General features: G+C 39.0%; 1 long non-coding RNA gene across 1 annotated transcript in view; it reads left to right on the top strand.

Annotated features, from left to right (window-relative positions):
- The window catches only part of LOC137645028 (uncharacterized), a 198494-nt gene that overhangs the window by 58202 nt on the left and 117792 nt on the right, over positions 1 to 22500 (top strand). The window lies entirely within an intron of this gene.

Below are 22500 nucleotides of genomic sequence, written 5' to 3'. Positions count from 1 at the left end.
CTCACCCTAAAAATAACATACTGTATATGTTAAATAGGGCACCCTGATCTAGAGAGGTGAACTGTAGGCAGGTCATCTGGTTTTAGATGATCATTGGAGACCTAGTCTTCTTTGCCACGAATGTTTAGTAGGAATGCTTTCGGACTGCGTCGGATCACAAGGAAAGGGCCCATGTAAGGGGGCATTAGCGGTGGCTTACTAGTGTTGTTGCGCAGGAAGACATGCATTGCAGAGTGCAAGTCTTTCGTTATGTGATGCTACGCTGGGGGCTTGTAAGTCTGGCGGCATGGAGTAAATTTTCTCACGACGTATGCGCTGGAGATCATCAGAGGAGGTTGCAGAAGGAAAAAATTCGGCAGGGACGACCAATGGGTCTCCATACACCATTAAAATTGCCAAGATGTTGAAGTTGTCTTTAGGAGTGGTCCTTAGTCCCAGGAGGACCCAGAGAAGCTGAGTAAACCAGTTGGAATCCTTTCAGCGGGACATCAAAGCTGCTTTGAGGGTACGACGAACACTTTCAATCATTCCATTGGCAGCGGGGTTGTGGGCCGTTGTCAGATGTAGGGTGATGCCCAGGAGATTTTCTAATGATGACCACAATTGAGAAGTGAAAGTGGTACCCCTGTCAGTATTAATATGCTCAGGGATACCAAATCTTGCAATCCATCCTGAGAGTAAGGCAGATGTACATGAGGTGGACGTTGCAGTTTCCATGGGAATGCCTTCAGGCCAACAAGTGGAGCGGTCGATGATTGGTAAACAGGCAACGATGTCCTTGTGATGTGGGTAGGGGGCCTACAACATTGACGTGAATGTGTGCGAAACGACGCTGAGGTTGAGGAAAGGTGCCCACTCCTGAATCCGTGTGTCGATGTACTTTTGAAGTTTGGCAATCCTTAGAAATGCCGTGCCAAATGAACTTCATCTTCAGCAGCTGTGCAGTAGAACGGCATAAGGGATGTAAAAGGACGTGAGTGAAATCAAACACCTGCCAGCGCATGGGAGCAGGAATCCAAGGTTGCGGTCTACCAGTACTGACTCCACAGAGGAGGGTGGTGTTGGAGTCTTCGAACTGGAAGTCTTCCCAACGGAGTGACGTGCAGGATGTTCTACATGCTTGATACTCTGGATCCTGTCATTGGGCTTCAGCCAAGGCATTGTAATCCAATCTCAGTTGAACTGCAGCCAACGGGTTTCTTGACAGGGCATTGGGAACGTGATTCATTTTCCAAGGGACGTATTGAAGGGTGCAATTGTATTCAGACACAGCAGAGAGATGTCGACATTGACGGGCGTACCAGGCGTCAGACTCTCGAGTGAAGGCGTGCACCAGAGGCATGTGGTCTGTGTGAATGACGAAGGACGTACCTTCTAAGAAATGGCGAAACTGACGGACAGCCAAGTGCACTGCCAGCAATTTCGATCGAAGGTAGAATAACCCAATTCTGTCTAGGACAGTTTTCTGCTGAAGAAGGCCAATGGGCAGGGCAAGCCGTTGACCACCTGCTCGAGTACTGCACCAATAGCGATGTCACTGGCATTGGTAGAGATAAGGAGAGGGGCATTTGGGATAGGAAAAATGAGAGCCGCAGCGGTTGATAGGGCCTTCTTTGCATTGCAGAAGGCCGTTTCTTGAAGGGGACCCCACTTCAGGTCCTTTGGCTTGCCCTTGAGGGAGGCGTAGAGGGGAGCGAGAATGGCGGCAATGGCTGGTAGAAAACGATGATAATAGTTGATCATGCCCAAAAATTACTGCAGAGCTTTGCCGGTCGAGGGCGTGGGTAATTCCTAAACGGCTGCTACCTTCTCAGGGAGGGGATGAACTCCTTCAGGAGTTATGTGGTGCCCTAAGTACGACACTTCGTTGGTGCCAAAGGTACACTTGTCGTACTGGACTACAAGGCCGTTTTGTTGTAGGCGGTCGAGCACGATGCTGAGGTGACGGAAGTGTTCCTCTTTTGAGGAGGGGAACACAAGTATATTGTTCACATAACTTACATAGAAGGTGAGGGCCCCTAAAATGCCATCCATGAGACGTTGAAACGTGGCCCCAGCATTACGAAGGCCAAAACCGGAATAATTTAAAGTGTATATACCAAATGGAGTGATGATGGCGGTCTTGGGGATGTCTTCTGGGTTCATAGGCACCTAAAAATACCCCTTCAGGAGGTCGAGCGTAGAAAAAAAACCTTTGCTTTGTGCAGGAAGGAAGTCACGTGGGTGATGTTTGGGAGGGGGTAATCCCCACACGGACAGAGGGAGCTGTCTTTCTTCAGAACGATGTAAAAGGGTGACGACCATGGGCTGGAGGCCTTTTGACAAAGACCCATTTCCTCCATTTCGGCGAACGTCTGTTTGGCGGCTGCCAAGTGTTCCTGTGCCAGACGTCTGAATTTTGCGAAGACTGGGGCTCTCGTCATCTTGATATGGTGATAAATACCGTGCTTGGTAGGAACTGTGGGCATTTGGCGAAGTTCTGGACGGAAAACTTCCGGGTACAACGTGAGGAGTTGGGCGTAGGCATCCGTGGGTGCGCTGATGTGGAGAGAGAGATAGGGGTGGGGGGTTGAAGAGGTGTTGATAAGTACGAGTCTGCGTTGACCAATCGTCGGTGGGCGACATCGACCAGAAGTTGGAAATGAGAGAGGAAATCTGCACCGAGGATTCGCAATGTAACGTCACCAACAAGAAACTTCCAATAGATTTACCGTTTTAAAACGATAATGTGAGGTTCTCGTAACCGTAGATAGGTGTCGCAGATCCATTGGCAGCTGCCAAGTGGACGTCGGCAGACGTAGACAGACTACGTCATGTCCTGAAGAGTTCCCTTGGCAAAAGAGAATAAGCACCCGTGTCTACCAAAAATCGCACGCCCGTTCCTGCATCATGTAAAAAGAAAAGATTAGATGTGGCTTTGTCGCCGCATCGGCACGTCACTGGGTAGACGTGTATGTCCTACGGCATTCGCGTCAGCTTTGGTTGATGTTGAATAGGCGTCCTCTTCGTCAGGAGTGGAGGCGTTGATGGAGGTATTGAAGTGGCTGTCCATAAGGGGGTCGGATTTGGTCATCGAGTCCTTTATGGGTAAACTATCGACATCGGGTATGGCAGCGCGTATAGGTCTGGGTAAACGCCATATCCAAAGGGCACGAAGTAGGTTCACCTCACGAGGAGAGCCGTCTGCAGCAAGCTGCAGGCGAGTGATACTGGTTATTCCCCTGAGGGCAAGCGAAGCTGTTTAGTCCCCAACGGTTGTTGAGAGAGCTGAAAAAGCTTTGCTATACGGGCGGCTGGCGACGGCGAGTACTGCAGCAGAAGGTCTTTTGAAGGCATCATACACTATTGGGGTGTCTCCTTGTTCACAAAGCCAGTTGGATATTTCCGGAAGATATCTTCGGGTATCACCGCGAGAACATAATCAGCTTTGGTGGTCGAGCAAGTCATGCCCTTGATTTGAAACTGGACTTCTGCGCACTGAAACCAGGCAAATGCCTCTCCGCTAACCGAATGACAAAATCAATGGGGCAGCCGCAACTCCAACTTCCGTAGAGTCCGCCATAGTACCAACGACGGAGGGGTGAGGGTGGGTGGAAGGCGGGAGGAGCGAGTCAGCTGCCGAGGTCACCTATGGGATGAGCTGAGAGAAGGTTGTGACTCAAAGACAGGATGAAAGCAACTGAGTAACTTTATTACAGAACACACTACTTTATATAAAAAAACTCAATGCAACAGAAAATATCCTGTTCAGACCGACACCCCATCGATTAACCATTAATTGTGAGAAAAGCATGCATGTTATTTCAGGTTCTTTTTTAGTGCGAGGGGAGAGCGAAGATACAAGCATAATATATACACAAAATGAAATGTCGTTACTAGATAAGAACGTGTGACGCACGGATGGTACATGATACACAAATGCTTTCACCAGCTTATGGTGGATATCCCTACTCAGAAAGGGATTTATTAGACAAATGATGCTAGATGTATAATTTAATTTACTTATTCCTGACGTCATGGAATCCAAAAATGTCAATTTTAGACGATAACCATAAATTGAAATCCAGGCAAGGTTGATATAGGCAAGCATGTTAAAACGAATTTTAAGGTAATGATGGCACTGGATGGGGATAAGGTAGTTAGTTGGTAAGCGCTTATTGAATTTGTTAATTCCGTGCTCTAGGATTATGAACTACAATGCGTTTTGCCATTTAATTTTTATTCGGTATCTGTGACTTAATCCCACTGAGCTCTCGTATTCCATTACATTATCCCTCACTCGTTTACTTCGTCAAAAAAAAAAGAAAAAAAAAAATATATATATATATATATATATATATATATATATATATATATATATATATATATATATATATATATATATATATATATATATATATATATATATATATATATATATATATATATATATATAGCCTATTAGGTGTCAGGATAATTGTCTTCATAACCATCATTATTCTTTAATAAAATTCTGGATCTCCGCCAGTACCACCTCCACATTAAGCCATAACCAGAAAATTTATTACCCTAACCGAGTGAATTACCCCTTTGGTCCAAATCTAATAATAGCATCTAGAATAAGACATTTGATATGAGGAGAATTTACTCTCTCTCTCTCTCTCTCTCTCTCTCTCTCTCTCTCTCCTCTCTCTCTCTCTCTCTCTCTCTAACACAAATACACATAAACACATAAATACACATACACATATATATATGCATGCATGCATACATTTTGCGTACACTAAATTGAGCTAAAATCGATTCTTCATATTAAGTTCTCCTCGATCGGAGACCTGGCACCATTGATCAGAAGGAAATAGATGAGTATTTTGAGGAACATTATTGGCTCCCACGATAATCAAAAGCACCATTAATGAATTAACCATTTTAGCTACACATTTAAAGAATCTAATCTTATCCTGAATTTCGGTATTACCTCTGTAATTCTGTCTGATTGCACTTTTCAAAGCAAGTAGCGTTCCGAACTCAGCATCTGCATACTGTAAACCCAAGATTCATAAACCAACTTTGCGCCGTTAGCTTCCATTCCATACAAAGGAAAAGTTATGTGAGCAAAGTTTGTTCAAAGACAATAGCAGGAATAATCTAGTTTAAATCCTGCGACTCGTTATTTGCATGCATAATACTCTAATATTTTCATATACATAAAGACATTCCATTTGGCGACTGTTTGCATAATTTCAAGAGCGATTATCTTTGGTGTAGGCTAAATGACTTAGCTTTGGAAAGCGTACCCGAATATGTTAAAACGGGATTTGAACTTGCCATTATGTAGGATGCTTGGATGCATATATATATATGTATATATATATATATATATATATATATATATATATATATATATATATATATATATATATAGAGAGAGAGAGAGAGAGAGAGAGAGAGAGAGAGAGAGAGAGAGAGAGAGAGAGAGAGAGAGAGAGAGAGAGAGAGAGAGAGAGAGAGAGAGAGAGAAATGTTAGTGTTGGCTTGAAAATAGCTTGTAATATATCATGTCTATGACGGAGGCTCCAACTGAAGATTTAAGAGTGTTAATTTTTTCTTGTATTCTGTTTTCGTAAGCACCTTGACTTGTTCACAGAGACTGTATCTCTCTCTCTCTCTCTCTCTCTCTCTCTCTCTCTCTCTCTCTCTCTCTCTCTCTCTCTCTCACACACACACACACACACATATATATATATATATATATATATATATATATATATATATATATATATATATATATATATATATATATATATATATATATATATATATATATATATATTATATATATATATATATTGTGTGTGTGTGTGTTTGTAAGATAACCTCACCACTAGAAAAAAAAATCTGAGAAAAACAATATTTTTCACCTCCTAATGACAATGCAATGTATTTGAGACTGTTATTTTCTTTGTGCGACATGGAAGTTCTTATTTGGAATCTTTAGTATGCCAAAACATTGCATACAGCATCTTGATTAACTTTAAATTTGTTAGCGTGATTTATATGAATACCGTCTTATTCCCTATCACATCCATTGGTAAATCAGGAGTAAAGATATCACATCTGATTAATAAATATAATTTCTTTTGAGTACAATTTCATTGCAATAAACTTCATGTTTCTTCGAATATCAAATTTTGTGTGCTAACTATCGACACATGCCACTCGCAGGTCTGAAAAGATTAAATGTTGAATTTACTGCCTCTTGCCACATAAAGTAAATAAGTGGTGTTTTCAAATAATCCACTTGCTTTCTATTCTTTTAACAGTTGTTGTATTTTAGTGAGTAAATTAATATGTTCATATATTTTCTCAACACTGTCAAGTTACTTGTTATAAGAATAAGTAAAAGTCTCATTAAAATTGTTTGCTCTATCCTGGAGCTTTTCATCATTAAATTGAAATCCTTTTCAAGGCATATGAAGCAAAAGATCTAAGAAATGAAGCGTATTTTGTATAGCCGCTGATGGACCCATCGCGTTTTTTGAAGTTGTAGCCGTAAGGTTTCTGCTGAATGATGTATCCTTGCCTCTATAAAAGCCAGTGTTATGAGCCTTATCCTTAGAAAAAGTATGTGGAAGACTCCCCAATCGTAAGGTTTTAACACCACATATTAGCATTCTTATGGAGACTGTTAACAATTTTCATAGCTGTCTTCTACTTCCGTGATGAAGGCGGAGAATTACTCGTATTTCTGTTCAGTGATGAAGTTGCGAACGCAATAATTCTTACTAGAAAAGGACATCTGAGAGAGAGAGAGAGAGAGAGAGAGAGAGAGAGAGAGAGAGAGAGAGGAGAGAGAGAGAGAATTAAACATTATTATAACTACTAATATTTACTGTATACTCCAAAAATTACGGTATTATGAGTAGTGGAAAAGGATAGCAAAGTTTGACAACTGCTTATCTTGAGTAGCGTTCATTACCACACTAGTGTGGACTATGATCCTACAAACAGAAAGAGTAGACGTATTATTATTATTATTTTCTTTTGGGGTGGGGCAGGCGAGTAGACCTTCTTTTAGTCATGTTTCATTAAAGGTGATCACTTCCTCAATAGTGCTAGTCTTGTAGGTGAGCTTCTGTATTGCTGGTATTTTTCTTCTTTTATGAGTACTGTGTTCTTCCAGTAACTGTGCTATGTTTGTCATCATTATGGAAGAGCAGAAAGCATATAAAAAAGTTTATAATTTTAATAAAAGTAAACTACTGTAGTCGAGATTGACAATATATAGTATGACTACTACGCAGGTGCCAGGTGTCTCCTTTCATTTTCAGGCAAAGTCTGGCTAAGGGGTGGTGAGCAGGCTCATATACGGTTTGGCTGGCTCATCACATTAGCCGCTGGTCACTGATTGGTTCTTGTGAGCGGAGTCCGTATCTGGCCTGGAAAGGAGCTGCTCTCTCATTGGCCGAGGAACTTGCCCGGGAAGGCTCTGCTCACAATGGTCGAAGTTGGATAGAGTCATGGTTTGAGTAGGCCCAGACAAGGCTCCCCGTACGGCATGCCCATTGACCAACACCCTGCCTGAGTGGAACTCGAAGTCAAGAAAGCTTTTCAGCCACTCTAACTTCGGGTTTGGGAGATCCAGAGCAGCTTACTGATTGGTTGATGCATTTACTGTGAGAGTCTAGTTGAAAGCAAGCTGTTTGGCTGCTCATCGCCATTGTCATTGCCAATCTTTCAAGGTTCATTGGAGGTGCTCCTTTGACAGGAGGGAAGGAGGAACATCTGGGTTGTTTTCAGGTTAGGTCTTTCTTGATGGATGAGCAGTGCCTCCAGCATCCTAAGCTGCCTGCCATTTGAGACACTGCCCATGGTCTTTGTATTCCTTATGATGTCCTCTTGTACCATGTTCTTGTTGCATGCAAGTAGCTGGTGGGTCTTGACGGCTCCCTGTTGGATGTGGCAGGACGATTTTTAGGAGAGTTTCCTCTTCGTCATTCCAATGTAATGGCTGGAACATCCTGCACATAAATAGATATTCCAAATCAAGAGAAGTGATGACACCTTCGCTGGAATGTCCAACGATTGTTGTCGGAACTCTATCAAAGAGGCCACTTTATAACGGCCAGGAATATAGGGGTTTAGAAGGATATTGAGACGTTTGGCTAGTTGTTAGGTCGGTGCTGTACACTGGCTGATGATAGGGTAAAGGGTCTTTCCAGCCTTATGGGTCTTGACATCCCGTAAAGATAACCCAGCCAAAACTCACCAGTGATAGGCTAAAAATGTATAGCGTTGATGGAATTGAAGGTTCAATTGGCCTCCCATTTGATGTCCTCTATCGGGTTGGCAGTTAGTCAAGTCGAATTTGGAAGTGTCAGCCAAGATGGTGTCCAGCTTCTCATGATAGTCCTTGGTGTCAATGAGGACAGTCTTCTCGGCTCTTCATACACTTAACATCAGCTTCAACCTTGAATTCCTTGTCAGCAGTCTTCATGGCCCTAGAAACAATACTACTAGCATAGTGTCCACGGTCCTTGAGGGCCTCGGCTATCAGGAGGGTGTGGAGAGCATCAGTAGTACGGAGGGTGCCTTTCTCTTCATGGCTGAGGATAGACTCGATCAAAATTTATACCTCTAGCCTCTTATCCGTGGGTTTGGGCCAAGATATAAATTGTCAGTAAGTCCAAAGAAAAATATCTCCTTCTAGGTCGGCAAAGGGTAGAAAGTTAGAAGATTGATGTTCTCCTGCCTCTTCTTGGGATCTGAATTTTTCTCCCATTGATGGCAATCAGTTTCTTGCAGATACTTTTAATTTTTTGTGACCAATCACAGTCCTTGAGGGTCTGGAGGGATTGGAAAATGTTGTTCGGGTAGAGGAGGTCATGTGGTTGTTCGACCTTGGCATCATAATCTTAGGAGTTGAGTTCGGTGTTATCTTCTTCATCTTCTAAAGTTCCTTCTAGGACCAAATCTTCAAAGGCAGCTCCAAGTCCTTCAGATGGGCTGGGGATTCGTTGTCACATGGCCATTCATTCCTCCTCCAGAGGGTGCAGGTAGGCGTAGAGTTCTTCCTTCACTTTCTTCTTGCCATCAAGTTGTTGCTTAAGGCGCTGGTACTTGGGTTTTTCTGGCTGCAGCCCCCTTCTCTATCCACGGTGGGTATATGTACATTTGGACTCCCTCCTAGGCGTTCTTTTTGCCAACTTCTACAGTGTTGTCAGCGAGGAGTTTTTTTATGCAGGTGTAGATTAACCTTATATACAGTATACGTTCGCTACATCGACACTTTTGCGAAAGTCCCCTCTACTTCGTAGGAACTTTGAGGAGTGTATTTCTCTGATTCAAGATGGAGCATCAAAACAATGACCACTTTCCTTTCCAGGACGTCCTGGTCTCAACTGTTTAGCGTGAATTTATCTCCATCTTCTACAAAATTAGGCCTTTGCTTTAGTGGTGATAGTGAATGCCTCACTAGCTACAAAACCTCCACCATCCATGACTATGTTTGTCAGGCCCTCTCTCAATGTTCTTCCTGGACGCTAACCCACATGATGCTGGATAGGATTACCCAGGTCCTTGCTAATAAGAGCTACTCTAACAGGCAGGTCAATAAGAGACATCAAACGTGCTATTGAGAACGTACCTACATACTGTCTTTATGCTGATAACAAAATGGTCTTTTAGGCATCTATATTACTGTAAAGCAGTAGAATATTTGAAATAATATTATCTATACTAGCACTGAGTAAACCAAGTACAGTTGTATAATTACTAGAAGACTATGACTTGAAGAAACGTACCTTATGACCTAAGCATCGTCCAGAAGGCAACAGCATTGGGATAGTTTAACCGAAAATAAGATGAGAGAAATTGCGATTGTTATATCTCCTTGGAGGTATAATAGGATGCCCCGAAAATGGGAGACTTCTCTTCGTCGCCTCCGCATTGGTCACACTCGGATGACACGAGTTTCTGCTAGCTGGCCAACACCAACCATATTGCGATGGCTGTTTGATACCCTTGACAGTGAGGCATTTATTGACTGAATGCCCCACTTATAGCACAGAAAGAAATAGATATATGTTTGAGGCTCGGGGTGAAGATAGCAGGTTCATCCTTGCCAAGATCTTTGGACATGATGTTTCTTTATAATGCTAGTGGCATTTTTAAATTTATATCAGAAACAGGTCTTCTTAATGCTATCTAACTATTATAACATATTTATTTTTTCTGGTTTTAATTGAATATTCTGTTAATCTTTATTTATAATAAATGATATCGGCGTCAATGACCTTCGATGTCAGGATGCCAGAGAACTTCAAATCATTCATTCAGTCATTCATTCTTTTAAATTAAAACCATAGAATTATATTGAAATAGATTAAGTACTATGTTTTAGTCATACTAGAAGGGCTTTTGGTTACATCAGTTTAAATTGATGCCCATCCCCAAATCAGCCTCACCTTCCCTTTGAGCTGAGGATGGGGTTTTTGGGGAGCCTATAGGTCTACCTACTAAGTCATCAGCAGCTATTGCCAGGGCGCCTCTGCCCCAATCTTGACGGAGAAGGGATTTGGGCACTGATCATATGTGTATATGGCCATCTCTCATGCATTGTTTTGTCCCTTGCAGCAACCATTCTTAAGCGACCTTTAAAATTTACAAACTATGAAAATATGGGCGAAGGTTGCTATTGTCTTTTTTTAAGCTTCCCTGGTTTTATTATACTTAAATACCAGTACGTTTCTATCTCTCTCTCTCTCTCTCTCTCTCTCTCTCTCTCTCTCTCTCTCTCTCTCTCTCTCTCTCTCTCTCGAACAGTTTTAAGAATAGAGCATAAAATTATCATAATCCTAAAAATCTGTAGTAACTTTTCCTATGAATATTAAGTAGAAAAGTCCATGCACTGTTTCATACAGGATCAAATAAAGCTGTCAAACTTGAAATTACTAAAACTAAAGTACTGATTTTGACTCCCGAATGATTTGGTGAAAGTGAAGATTATGAGAAAAATAGGAAATTTTCATTTCCATTTTTTAAACCTTCTTAACACAAAAGACTTAAATGTGTTTCTAATAGAACAAAACACTTCAATCGACTTGTATATGATTCCGCTAGGATTTAGTTTCATAAAGATTTAAAATGCCCAACATATGATAGTTAATTGTTCTTTTTTATGCTTTTTACTTGATTATCTTAATATCTTAAAATTTAGTTAGGATTTTATTCCTAAAGGAGTTTAGTACTAATTGATAGCGAGGAAAATAGGAGAACGAAGAATGATTATATCATCTGCAAAAAAAAAAAAAAAAAAAAAAAAAAAAATTCGTGGCGGAGAAAATAGCTAATTTTATATCGGAAAGTATGTCTATGTGTTGAAAAGGGAAATTTTACTGGACATAAAATTGTGTAACTGACATTGGAAATATCACTAGAATAACTGCAAACATTTTAGGTTTCATAAAGGAATTGCAAATGTGAATCAAGACGATGAAGCCTTGGATGCCATATATGCTCACATAGCTAGTTACGAAGACAGATATGTTGCAGGCTGTAGGTTTCATTACAAATGATGGTAATGAGGCGATAAAAGGTATAGTTAGCAGGTTTCTAATGATAAGAATATTTTTTTTTTCAGATTTAGTTTTTGTAAAAGGAATGTGAATTTAAATGAAGCATTACCAATTACAGTTATGGGTGCCAATTTGACTATTAAATTAATTTCTAATGTAGGATTACTATCATAGAATTGGAGTTATTGTGAATGTTCTTAAGATTAGAATTTTATAATCAAGATATTATCATAAAGGGGAAACTAAGAACGAATTTTATTCTGTGAGGAGTAGATAAATTATATGAAGGAGGTTAAACAAGGAGGGTGTAGTAGAATAAAGTTTCTTTGTGCCTTGCTACGAACTTACGAAGTATTATGGTAATTGCACTGAGATTGCATTACGCACTCATAGGTGTTTTAGCCAGGCCATGGCCTTGATCAGGACAGGGTTCTGTGGCTTTGTGGGAGAAAGAGAAGTTTTCGCAGATAATCTACGATTTAGTGATGGGAGCTCCAGTATTTTAACCGAGATTTTCGAAATTCTAGCCGGAATAAAGTTTGGAAAGAAATACAACTAAGACATCGTTCTAGTTAGCGACAGCAGAGCAGTCCTGCTATCCCCAACCAGTAAGGAGAGCGAGTTCAAGACATATGTGTGGAGAATACTACAAATAATAAGCCAGATCAACAGTAAAGAGGTTAGTCAAGTTCATCTAGACCCCGCACACGTTGGGTTACCGGGAAATGAGCGAGCTGATGTCTTTGCCGGAGAAGGTGCGAGAAGAAAAGTCCAGTATAAGACAGTAATACCTATATCTTCCATCAAGAGAAAGGCAGGAAAGAAGGTAACTAAGGAAATGGAGAGACAATGCCAGAATAGTGATAGTGAGTCTGTTAGGAGATATCTTACTATCAATAGGAAATCAGGACCACTAAACTACAATGCCACCTCTCTCCACAATGAGAATGGGGTACTCATACTCATATATGTAGCAAGTTATCAGAGTAAATACGAATGCAGAGTAACCAGTCAACACCAAGTGTCTAGTCTACCACAGACAGGATAGTCATATTCTCCACTACCTAGAGGAATGTCTGCCCTTGCAAGTTATACGTTCGACCAGGTCAGATGAACATAGCTTCAGAGAACATTTCATGCGTCCAAATGTATTTAAGCAAACATTAAGCATAGCAATAGGATTCGCACCCTCCAGATAATGAAGACAACCAAATGATATTGTACGCCTTCTGTTCCAAAACCTGTATTCACTTTGTTGCTGATTTGTGTATCATGATAACACTTATTTGATAATTAACAGAGTACCTTATCAGCCTGGAAAAACCTGTAAACATGTCAGCGTACGAATGAAAATGCTAGGAAGGTTATTTCGGATGAAATAACTACTAAACCAGACAGAGGATCCTAACAGTCCTCATACCCAAACTGTAAATAACACGAACGGGAGACCCTCTGCTGTGCAACAGTATGGCGCGCCTCCTATATATAATGCAGGTCTCGCCTTTTACAAAGATGATAGGTAATAACAATAGTCTTGCCCGGATGAGGGTTTATTAAGAGTGACAGAAATAAGGGTTATAAAATTAGCATAATTTTATAATCATACATCCTGTGATTGATTTACTGTAGATGCTAGAGTTCTATGTGTGAATTAGCTGAAAATTCAGAAATCTATATATGTTCTTTTCACTCTAAAAGGCAGTAGCCCACAGATCATATCTTGTTCAAGTACAAGTTTTCTCAACATCTCTGGTAACAGTATTTTAGTTTCCAGACAAAATAATATAGTAATTTGCCAATGCAACATCTACATTCAACTATCCTATGTAATGATCCTGTAGGCATACCTACAAGCAGTATACCACAGAATCACCTAAGTGCCTAACAAATCTCAATATCTAGTGACAGTATAAAAAAAAAAAAAAAAATATATATACTTCTTAAACCACCATCATTATTTATAATATTTTACCCGTAATGAATGAGTTTGGAATCTCACAAAACAAAGATGTTTGCTGCCAGTAGAAAAGGAGGTAAGGACGTTGCACCTTTGGATACTTAACAAGGCATGGTAGCGATGACCATTGCTTTTAAGGACGTAGTAAATGTTTAACTCCTGAAGATTCCTCAGTACCTTCCTCCATGCTATGAGTGGGAGATCATCTTGAAATAGTTAAGCAAATTACACCTTCAACAACGTGATGGTGGATGGATCTCTTTCTTTACAAATGCAGGAAGGTTAATAAAGGAGTTATACCTTACCTCTTCCTACTTCCTTTGCTCCATCTTGCTGCACTACCTACTTCACCTTTTACTTCATGGTTCAATGTTGGGGTTCCCCCAGTTGTGCCTTGAGACTGGATAGCCTCCCTGGTCCCGGCACTGACCCATATAGCCCAAATTCAGTATATCTAGACTAATCCAATTACACTTAGAGTGTCATAACTTTTCTACAGGATGTGGACAACACTGAAACTGTTGATCACACACATTTGTCTCTTTACCCAGCCCTCTGATAATCAGAATAATACTGTCATGTTGATATCCATGCTCGCATCACTAAGAAGTAATTAATGTCTGAATGGAAGGTCCAGATAATCCCATGATAGGGCTGCAATCCCGATAATCACCAGTAGGCTGTCTAAGTACAAGTAAAGGCCTATACTGCATATATTTCCCATTGCAGCCACTAGTGTAAAAACTGTGTTGCATGTCAAAGTATAGTGCCCAAGATGGGAATAATTTCCCTGCTCACATATAATAAAGACCTTTCCTTGATTTTGGGTGCATTTGAGTTTGGATGTGTGCATCATTTAGGTCCAAGTCTGTTTTCTTGATGAAATGTCTTAGTTTCTCCTATGTCTTTTTCTTAAAGGGGATCTACTACAGACTTTCAATCAGCACTCTGGGTATTTTTAGAACCAGGTAATCTATCTCACACAACATGAATTACCTGTATATCATTGATATTGGCTCGCTGTCCAAGAAATGTGAGGGTCACAAGTCACAACCGTATGTTTAGCAGTTTATTATTTGTTATATGAGGTGGAGTGATGACTCGGATTACATTCCATTCTATACCTATTTTCCGCTGAAATAAAATAAAAATGGAAATAAGGTATTCTCCTGCCTATTGCTCCACGGGCTTTTACTATGTTTACCATTAAGGGATAGAAAGTTGTGAATATCTAGAAATCATGGATAGGGTTTCATTCCTCCTCCTTTGGTTCTATACATCTATTTGACAAGGGTTACTATAACAGGTTTTACGCAGTAATACCGCTAGAAAATGCTGTGAACCTTTACCTTAGTTTTATGACTTTTATCTTTACTGTTTTGGGACTGGTTTTTATATTCCTTCTTTTTCATGCATTATCGTTATATTCTTGGCATCTTACTCAAATAGTTGATAGTATTCTATGCTTTTTCCGCAAACAAGTTTGAATTTTTTAAAACAACAACAACAACAACAACAACAATAATATACAATACTCTTACTGCAAATGTCTAGATATTTGAAACTTCAATATCAATACATTTTATCAATACAAGGAAATATCTAAAATCCATTTCACTTCGGAATCCATTTAAAGTAATATCTAAGCACAGTATGCTTTTATAGAATAAAAGAAACCAAGGTTACTTTATGTAAACTTATGTAAACTTCCCAACCACTTCAATGCTTAAGGAGTTTCCGATAATGGTTTTCTTGGCGTAGTCTACAGTAGGCGAGAGTATTGGGTAACTACTTTTACTTTATTGTGTATTGGCTGTTGTTTTGGAATGTTGACGAGAAGCAATTACTTTATGCAATTATAAAACAATATTATTGATGCTTAAATACATTAACTTTATTTGCATAAAAAAACGTAAACCCACTATATAAAACAATTAAAAATAAAATTGAGACATCCTAATCATAGGATTTTTTCATAATTGAAAGGTAGAATATGGAGCCAGGTAGTCAAAGGAATTGGACTGTCAAGGGGAAAGAGACCAAAGGGAAGTGTTCAAAAGTAAAACAATGCAACTGACGACCATAAGAACACGGCAAAGAACATTCAAGACCCACTGTAGTCCCTATTTTTCTCTAGATACTATGTTGTTACACCCTACGGGTATTGAAAACTCGTGATACACCAAATCAGTTTTGTAACAACAATAGCATCTGCAAATAAAAGTTTTATCTGAGCTATCCATTAAATACTCAAACAACCTAAAAGTAAACCTGAATAATTTTTTTTCATTTATCTGAGCTACAAACAAGTAAATGTAATTGGTATTGTCGCATGAGTGACCGCTTCGAAAACACTATTGAACGATATATTTTTCTTCCTTTCATTAAAATGTTTGTGATTGTTGAAAATACTATGGTAAGCCTTAATATAGGCCATTCTTCCTAGTAATTGTCTGAAAAAAAAAAAAAAAATTCCTAAAGCAGACAACCTGGTTGTAGGAAATTAAAGGTTTTCAGCATTTTTCATTGTTATATTTCTAGTTCATGATTACAAATCTCTCTCTCTCTCTCTCTCTCTCTCTCTCTCTCTCTCTCTCTCTCTCTCTCTCTCTCTCATAAAGATTACGTGTGGCTCCAACAATATCCTGTTACAATGATACTGTATCCTGATTGCGAGGGAAATTTCTACCATATTTTGAATTTCAGGATGACTTTCACCAGTCACAGGTGACTTTGCATTACCTTGGGACTAGTTTAGCAGTTTTTAACCCTGTTCACCAAGTTGCACAATGATTGCCTTATCACAGGTGGACTTTCCGTTCTTTGAAAATAAGAAATCTAACCTTCCTCACCAAATTGCCAACTGTTCATATTGTTGAACTGTTGACAGTGTTTGCCGTTCTTTTTGAGTGATTAAGCTACTTCCTACCATGTTCATTAAGATGGAGTTTCTTTGCTGCAGGTGTCTTTGTAGTTCTTGTAAAGTGAGTGAGAAGATGGTGTACCGCACGTGTTTCATACACGCTCATACACTGTAATGATATTCAATTTTTTTATCTCTCATTTTTTCCCGCACTGATAATAGAAAAATCTGTTTATGCCTGCCAAAGCATGTGTCAGATTGTTTGATTATTGTTATATTGTTGCTCTTAGCTCCTTGTATATAACCTCTTCATATGTTGAATAAACTTCATTTGTACTCGCTTCTCTCTGTTAGTACCTAACAGCCACATCGCACAGTCAGTGACTGCTGGAAAGACCACTCCTCACCACCTTTTTTTTCCGCCACCGCTCCACCCTACTCTTGTTGCATGCCGCCCGCTGTACATAACTCTTCTACCCTCACTGCTTTGTTGAAACTGCCACCCTTCGGCAGCAGAGGAGGATTTGCCTGGTTCCAGTGCACTTAAGCACAGTTTCGTATCGAGAGCGGTACTTGCTCAAGCAGCAAAACAGACCATGTCCTTGATATGATTCCCGAGGAAACTTTACCAAAATCTCTGATAGGCTTTGTTACCAAAGGGACGCCCCAATACCATATGACAGCCTCAAAACATACCTCCTGCAGCAGTACTCACCAGCCATCGTATAGCCAAGTTTTTCCAGCTCTCTCTTCAGCCATTGGGGGACCAAAAGGCTTCAGTCATTCTTAGAAAAATAACCAGTATCGCTTGCCTGCAACCTACCGCAGATGGTTCTCCTCCGAAAGTGAACCTACTTAATACCCTTAATACTTAATACCCGTTGGGTACGACGCCTACTCAAACCTGAACACTCCACCATCCCCAATGTCACTATCATATCCATAAAGAACTTGATGACCAAAGTTGATGCCCTTATGCGCTTCACCACCTTTAAGACCTTTATCAACGCCTCCAATCCTGACGAAGAGGACAACTACTACTCAACACTGACTGAAGCTGACTTGAATGGTATAGGACACAGATGCCTACCCCTGACATGCCAGAGTGGTGACAAACCTGCCCACCACCTGCAAATACCGTCACTCACTCACTCCCCAACCAACTACCTCTCTAGGCAAGTAACTGATGCCTATCAGCCGCATTTCGGCTACTACCAATCCAGATTCAGGACTGCGAAGAGGAAGTGTATGGATGGTTGTCAGCGGCCAAAATATTTGTTAAGCAGGCCATTGCTAATGGGGGTGGCTTCTCTGTCACAAATCTTTTCTTTGTACATGAAGCAGGCACGCATGTACGATATTTGATAGACACTTGTGCTCGTTATTCCCTTCACTTAAAGTCGCTCACTAGGATACGACTTAGTCATTCTAAAAGTGTTGATATCCACTTGGTAGCTGCCAACTGATCTGCAATCCTCACCCATTGGTACGAGACATGGCAATCTCCACCCATTGGTACGAGACGCTCACACTATCATTTGGGAGTGCCAAATACCATTTGAAATTCCTTGTTGCCAACCTAACATTTTCATTACTCAGTCCGAATTTCCTTTCCCATTTGTCCCTCCTGGTCGGTGTGACACTTCAAAGATTAGTTAACGCAGACTTATACGTTTTAACACCTCTTCAACCCACTCCATCTGACCTTGCACTCTACACCAGTGATCCCACGGATGCTTTTGCCAACCTCCTCACATCGCACCTGGAAGTCTTCTGTTCAGAATTTCACCAAATGCCCATGGCTCCCACCAAGCACAGTATGTATCACCCTATCAAGACCACGGGGTCCCCAGTGTTTGCCAAATTCAGGAGTCTGGCCCAGGATCATTTGGCAGCCTCTAAACAAATGTTCGCTGAAGTGGGAGAAATGAGACTTTGCCAAAAGGCCTCAAGCCCATGGTCGCTACCATTACACATCAATCTGAGGAAGGAGAGCTCCCGGAACATGAAGACAGAACCAGATCCCTATCCCATCCCCAACATCTCCGGCGTTACTTCATACTTCCACAAAGCGAAGGCGTTCTCCACTTTCGGCCTCTTGAAGGGGTATTATCAGGTGTACATGAATCCAAAAAACATCCAAAATATCACCATCACCACCCCATTTGGTATATATACATATAATTACTCCCGTTTTGGCCTTTGGAACGCTGGGGCCACTTTTCAATGCTTCATGGATGGTATCTTAGGGGACCACCCTTTTTACGTATTTTACGTGGATGACATAGTTGTGCTCGTTTCCTTCAAAGAAAAAAACACATCTGTCACCTGCGCATAGTTGTTAACCGTCTACTACAGAACTTCTTTGTAGTACAGTACGACAAGTACACCTTTGGCACTAACGAATTACTGTTAATTTAATACCATTCAGTTAACTCGTATTCATGGAGAAATTTATATATATATATATATATATATTTATATATATATATATATATATATATGTATGTATATTATACACACACACACACATATATATATATATATATAAATATATATATATATATATATATATATAAGTATATATATAAATATATATACATATATATAAATATTTTATATATATATATATATATATATACACACACACACATATATATATATATATATATACATGTATATACATATATATGTATATTATACATACATATATGTATATATATATATATATATATATAAAATATATATATATACTTATATATATATATATATATATAAATATATATACATATATATATATATATATATATACATGTATATGTATTATTATTATTATTATTATTATTATTATTATTATTATTGTTACTAGTATTATTAATATTGTTACTATTGTTATTAATATTGTTACTATTATTATTAATATTATTATTATTATTATTAATATTATTATTATTATTATTAGCTGCTAAGCTACAAACCTAGTTGGAAAAGCAGGATACTATAAGCCCAGGGGCTCCCATAGGGAAAATAGCCCAGTGACGAAAGGGAACAAGGAAAATTAAAATATTTTAAGAACATTAACTACATTAAAAGAAATATTCCTAATATAAATTATAAACCGCTTCAACGAAACAAAAGGAAGAGAAATAAGATAGAATGGTGTGCCTTAGTGTACCTTCAAGCAAGAGAGCTCTAACCCAAGAGAGTGAAGACTATGGTATAGACTCAGAGGATATGGCACTACCCAAGTCTAGAGAACAATAGTTTGATTTTGGCGTGTTTTTTTTCTCTTAGAAGAGCTGCTTACCATAGCTAAAGTGTCTCTTCTACCCTTACCAAGAGGAAAGTGGCCACTGAACAATTACAGTACAGTGGTTAACCCCTTGAGAGAAGAAGAATTGTTTGGTAATCTCAGTGCTGTCAGGTGTATGAGTACAGAGGAGAATATGTAAAGAATGGAACACACTATTTTGTGTGCGTAGACAAAGGGAAAATGATCCGTAACCAGATAAAAGGGAGAAAATATAGTACTGTCTAGCCAGTCAAAGGACCCAATAACTCTCTATAGCTAGTATCTCAACGGGTGGCTGGTGCCTTGGGCAACTTACTACCTTACTAACCTACTTTATATGATTATTATTCTGTGAATTAGTCTCATAAGCGACACATCTCTATGCACTTTTATTTGTAACTATTTCTAGACCCTGTTTGGTTAGGTTAGGTTCCAGTCGAAGAATTAGGACAATTTATCCTTAGGTACTTTGCTTATTTATGATTTTGTACCTTGTGAAACATGCGTCTATTGTCAAAACAGTTTTGTAAGATTTTTGCACCCATTTTGTTTGTTCTGTTTGTAAAGAAAGAATCCAATGCTAGGAATATGATTAAATAAACAAAGCAAATGACATTATTACTTACAGACAAGATGCCAATTCATAAAATGAAATTTTGGTAACTAACTCATAACTCATTCTTCATACTTCAACATAGTTGAACTTCAAAGACAAAAGGCGTTGTCTTGTGCGAAATCTGCACTATTCGTAATTTACTTTGAGATAAAGTTAAATATTACTTTTTTTTTTTTTTTTTGTTTCAAAGTTAATATTTTAGATTATTATTATTTCACTATTATGCTTTAACTGGTGCTTGTTCGCGTAAAATAGACACGAAATTCTTTAAAAATATTAAAAGACTTTTTTCATTTCTAATCATTTTGAGAGAGAGAGAGAGAGAGAGAGAGAGAGAGAGAGAGAGAGAGAGTCTGTCATCTGTCACCTGTCACCTAGATTGCAGCCTATCATCCACTTGGACCAAGGTTCACACGGGATTTTGAGAATGGAATAGTTGCAGAAATTTTCCAGCGCTTTTTCAGTCGCACATTAGTTGGAAGATGAAGTACCTTAATATATAAGACATTTTGAAAAAAAAAATCCTATTTTCTTATTTTAGTTCCACTTTTGTCAAAAATGGATCAGCATTTACATTATTTAACAGACTTAAGTAATATCCAGGTACATTATCACTTCATGAAAGTATTGCAAGTTTTATTTTATTTTTTTTGTGATCAAACGAAATCGTATTTTCTTTTTACGGGACTATGTTCCCTTTTATAAATTTCCATAAGATTTGTTGAATTTTAAACATTTATGACTACAATTCTTTGATAGAGTAATTTGCAGAATCATGCATACATCGCCTGCCATCATTTTTGTTTTTGTGTTCGATCTCTTTATAGGAAAATGATCCAGTTCATGTACACAATTTTGTAACTTTTTATCTTCCCATTAAGGTACAAGAGCGTTTTACTTAAGGCTGAGTGACAAAACTGGTATAACTGAATAGAGACTGTTCAAAAATTCTTCCTTACGCCTTGGTAAACCCACTAAAGGCTAATTTTATATAAGCCAGTCTTTCTTGTCCTTCGCTCACATGTCAGAAATTCGCAAACTCAAAGGGCATCTTAAATCATAAACTCATGGTCAAGTGATCGGATCAGTCCTTAATTTTATTCGAGAAGGTCAAACTATCTGCCTTTTTCTGTATTTCATGAATCGGTTATCTTGACTCTTTCGGTCTATAATCACTGAAAGGTTGAATTCCATTAGCATATTTCTCTTTGGAGCAAGATTATTCCGGGTTAGCTTTTTCTGGAATCTCTGTATTTAGATATAGAAAAACAATTTCCGAAAGGCAGTGGAGAGTCGATAATTCCCCGAAGTTGAATAATATGGACTCACCATAATGATCAACTCCCATATCGGAAACTTAAGAACAAGTATGCACAAAAAAAAAAAAAAAAAAAAAAAAAAAAAAAATCAAGTGTGCAATAAACAATTTTTACATATATTTTTCATGATTGATTGATTTAAAGTTTTCAGAAATATGATGATACAATCAAACCTGTTTTAATCTATTCTCATTTTTTTTTAATGAGGCGCATTTGCACTGACTTGCAGCGGTGGCCTATTAGCTCGGAACAATTTCCTGCGCTCTGATTGGTTAGAATTATCATGCCCAACCAATTAGCGATCAGGAATCTTTTTCCGAGATAAAAGGGCACCCGTGCGAGTCGTTGCAAATCTGTCCCACTAAATAGAATTGACTATAGTCATGAATGAAACTACACTGTTTTAAGTTGATTTTAATATAGTGCTTCCAGTCTCACATTTTAATGTGCCATTCATGTATCATTCTACCTCTAAGCGACAGTTTTCCACCCAATTAAAAACGACTCTACTACCAAGCATCTATGATCTTCAGTGATTGTCTGCACCGACTAGTGTACTTATGTTATCTGCCCTTTCGTTGGTAGCCAGCCAGCCGAGTACTCACCAATTGTAATCCCTCACCATATATACAACAGCAAGTTTATACAAAAACATTAAAGAAAGCTTAGACGGAACGAGTAGAGGATGGAAGAGTAAAAAGCACACGGTTACTAATGGTACTTTTCATCCCAGAAGGTCCATTAATCTCTCTCGTTCTCTCTATCTCTCCTTCTCTCTCCGCCTTGAATATCAAATCCCAGTCCCTGTTGAGGAGCACAGTTGAAGGAAAATGGGGAGATGTTTTTTTTTTTTTCTCTTCGTTCATGGTTAGTGTTTTAATTTCGAAGAGATATGGCG

This window comes from Palaemon carinicauda, chromosome 8, assembly GCF_036898095.1.
Source record: "Palaemon carinicauda isolate YSFRI2023 chromosome 8, ASM3689809v2, whole genome shotgun sequence".
Lineage (NCBI taxonomy): Eukaryota > Metazoa > Arthropoda > Malacostraca > Decapoda > Palaemonidae > Palaemon > Palaemon carinicauda.
Note: the sequence above shows the minus strand (reverse complement) of the source record. Positions and strands in the feature narration are given on the sequence as shown.